Below are 4158 nucleotides of genomic sequence, written 5' to 3'. Positions count from 1 at the left end.
AGCCTGTCAGACAACCTGAGAGCCACCCTGGTCAGCTAAAGCTGAACAGGAACGATCCTCTACTGCCGTGGATTGGATTTCATCATCTAACCCGTGCAGTTAATCACGCTCTGGCCCACAGGTCATGAGTCATCAACCAGGCTTAAGTTCTTGCCTCCTTATTAGTCAAGGATATAGCGGTACGATCCTATAGAACAGATCCTGTTCAAGTAAGGTCGTGCTGCATTGTCTATAATCTCTCCTTTTAAACTGGGTCAGCTTCCCTTAAACAGCCGAGGTGGTACTAATCACTTCTGCTCAGTACACTGCGTGTAACGGGACATCCCGGCACTATACAGGCCCAGTACATTTGTGGCCCGTTTTAGCGAAGAGGTATCAGAACATGCCGTTGCTTCCAGCTGCTCGGCCTTGGGTGTGTTCACTAGTGTTTTGCGGACAATGCTACAAATCTTCTTGCGTACCTCAGGCCTTGGGCCTTCGGTCCAACGATAGATGTGGATTCCTTAGGCTAGGCAACGCAATGCATCGCGCCATCACTGCATCATCACCGTCTGCTTCTAGGATATATCCCTTCTTCTAATCTAGAAATCACAAGTACGCCTGTGAGCAGCGAGGTCTTCCTTCTGCAGATTTCTCACAACCACCGGCCATTTAATTACTTCCATGACAAACTCAAGACGTGCAACCAAATCAACTGGGGCAAAACCCTCGTGATATCTGACAAACGCTAACGGCGTGGTTCTGTGAAGCATATATGAATCTGAGGGGTAATCATGATCAGAGCTTCACAAACTGGAGCCGTTTTATTTCAGAAAATGGAAGAAACCTCCTGCCGTCTGAAGTACGAGTGTCTAACTTTTCTGAAGAATGAAGATGCAAATGAACAAACGCTGACTTGCGGTGTGTGTACAGATCTGCGTGACTGCGTCTGCATATCACGTCCCTGCAGGTATGGCCCATTCACGTCCTACACTTTGTACTGGGCCGGGCTTGTTGGTGGAATGCAACAGTGGTAGCCATAGTTTTTCTTTTCGAACCAGAAGGAGGCCAAAGATTTTCTACGCAACTCTGGACATGGTGTTTCCCTCCATGTAATCTATCTGAGCTTTCGTCCATGACTCTGTGACAAAGACGCATTTTGTCCGTTTGTGCCAAACAGATTTTTTTTTGTTTGGACGCCATCTATTTCCAACCCAAATTTCTCCAGGTTGGGTCGGTACTCAGGGCGGACAATGTCTTTTTCGCTCTTCTCATCCGCACTTTGCTCTTTTTTTCTCCCCTAGTCACATCTATTTTTATTATATACTAAAAGCAATATGAGGGTACCGAGGAGAGGCTCGACGTTGATCCACATCACCTCAATTATTCTGGTCATTAGATCTTGCATCTAACGGTCCAGATTTAATGATGGGGTCAGTTAGATGGGCTATCTCTAAACATTAAGTGGTTTCAGGCCCAAGTAGGTCCAATTTGTAGAATTAGCCATAATTAGAGATATATCTGATGGGCTATAATACATAAAATAATTCCAGGCCCAAATAGGTCTAATATGTTATAGTCGGTGGTAATTAAAATAATTTGTTTTTATGGTGCCAAACGTAACTACTCTGTTACGCGACGGCATTTCAACATTATTTTATTGTTTTCACAGGTCATGAAAATATTAAATAATAAGTTAAGTCTATTAGTTATAATCTATATCTATATTTCTTCAAAAAAATAAGATATTAACGTGTATTTGAATATTTATAAGTCTACGTGTGTCAACACGCGTCCCTAATTTCAAGACCGGCTACTAATTATCATTAAATATAAATAAAGGATTTGCTACGAAGCAAACACTTATAAATATCTTTATAAACAATAAAATGAGTAGCTCATGATCTAAATTTTTATCTGAATATAGATAGAAGAATTACGTAAAATTTTAAACTCACATTATGTTTCGTTATCATGAATATTGTATCTACTAATATAATTTGACGTACACATGATCTATCAATTCAAACAAATTGATTCGTCAGTTTTCTCATATGAACTTTAGTTTTGTGTATGGATGGGTTATAACGTTTAATTAGTCGTATGCGATAAAAACCCGAGATTGATAGGTGTTCTGATCTTTAATTAGTTAATATCACCTCCTCTGACTTATGTCATCTGAATTATGTAAACCATTATATAATGAAAGCACAATACGCGATTGTAGAGAGAAAACACCACATTAATCTATATGATCATCTGAATTATGTAAACTGTTAGATTTGATATTTAACTGTCAAGATTTAATGAGGATGATATTTGATGGGCTATCAATAAGACATCAAAGTAGTTTAAGACCTACATAGACCAAATATATTGTAATTAGTAGTAGCGCAATACTTTTTTTATGGTTTCAAACACAAAATGCAAACACCATTGGGCAATGAATATGTTATGACCTCTCAGATGTAATTTTTCTATTCTTTTTATTCGTGAATCCCGAGAATATTTAGTAGTAAAGCTAGCTCTATTCATTGTTTTTTTTTCAAAGACGAGTCAATAATAGTGTTTGGAAAATTTTAATTCTGCATACCAATATACTGTTAGTAAGATAAACGTGGGCTACACAGGACCTCTACGAGTCCTCACAATATATAATTTTGCAAAGTGAGTTAGTGATAGTATTTGAAAATTATTACTCTATATAAAACATTTTATTATTGCTAAGAAATTTTTGAATTGCATTGCATGTGTGGTCTCAAATTTTACTCTGACTACTAATTTAACATCATGTACGAGCTAATGGTCGGCTAGCGAAACAAACATGTTTTATGTAATATCGCTATAAAGTACCGTAGAAAACAAATAGTTAGCTCAAATGATTTAAACTTTAAGCCGAGTATCGATAGAGTAATCAAGTAAAACTTTAATATTGCATTATGACTCACTACGGACATTCAACCTACTAACATAATCAACTACTCACGACTACCCGTCCAAACAACCAATCCATCAATTTCACGTTTGAATTTGAATTTTGTTACAAATGTGATGTACATCACATATGATCAATTATCTCAAGTAAAGACCAGCGGTCAATACGTGATCTGAACTTCAATGACCTATACTAAGTTATATAACCTACAGACAATCAATCAGTCTAATGCAAAAGTTGATCAACCATCCGACACACGGTCTAACGTTTAGTTCTATATTTTAATATAAAGTCAATTAAAAACATCATACTTTCACGGGTTCTAAGATTAATTAGTTCTACTTCTCTACATATATCTGGGTTGATTAATCATCTCTTCCTAACGACATATCATATAAATAATAGAAAATACATATATTCAGTTAAAAAAAAGATTATTAGAAATGTTTTCCGTATGTTTCTTCTCTTCAGGGCTATGCGTATGCGACACTTCTTCGGACAGTGTCAATCAATCGCGTGCACATTATCACATACCCCACGGTCCTCTCCGACTCCCTGCCCGAAGAACAAAGATGCAGTGGGGTGTCGTTCGATGATGGGTAAAGTCGAAGCCGGGCCATTGAAGGAATATGCACTCACTAGCTCACTCGCGATCCAGCACAGACAGCCCTGAGAAGCTGGCGAAAGAAAAGACAAGTCGAGCTAGAGATCACAGATGCGCCCATCATCGCAGCCGCCGGTCTCTGTAAAAAGCGAAAAAGAAAAGGAAAAGGCCATCCTCTATAGCGACCAAAGCGAGCAGGTAAAGGATGGGAGGCGCAGTCGAGCTCGTGATCAGAGAGATTCATCCATTCACGCAGGGTCCGGTAGGGTGGTGTGCGTCCAAACCATTCTCTAGTGACTTGTGAGCTCATTGTCCTGATCATTATCAGTGGTCAGTACTGATGCCTTATCTTTTGGGTCTTTTACAGTTTTACTGCGAGCAAACAGTGCATCTATGTACTCGCTGAAATGGACCACCGGCTCATTACCACTGAAATGGACCGCTGAGTTACTCCTACTACTCAGTTACTTGTTTGATTAACAAATTAAGTGTAACAACGGAGTACTTGATCTAGCTAAGGGAGACCGTATAGTTCTGCTCTATCAAGGCATTTTGGGTTACGTCTGCATGGAAGTTTACACGAAGGAACAACAGCATCAACGGGTTAACTTCAGCCTTTATCCTGCAAAGACGGAGCAGA

The 4158-nt window shown here is 39.1% G+C and overlaps 1 non-coding gene across 1 annotated transcript; it reads right to left on the bottom strand.

The window, feature by feature from the left end:
* Nucleotides 1-219, bottom strand: LOC112269548. The gene has a single exon (XR_002961440.1). It is a non-coding gene; the product is annotated as a small nucleolar RNA U3 (small nucleolar RNA).
* Nucleotides 220-4158: the final 3939 nt, after the last annotated feature.

Source organism: Brachypodium distachyon, chromosome 5 (assembly GCF_000005505.3).
Source record: "Brachypodium distachyon strain Bd21 chromosome 5, Brachypodium_distachyon_v3.0, whole genome shotgun sequence".
Lineage (NCBI taxonomy): Eukaryota > Viridiplantae > Streptophyta > Magnoliopsida > Poales > Poaceae > Brachypodium > Brachypodium distachyon.
The sequence above is the reverse complement of the archived record's forward strand: the minus strand, read 5'-3'. Positions and strand labels throughout refer to the sequence as shown.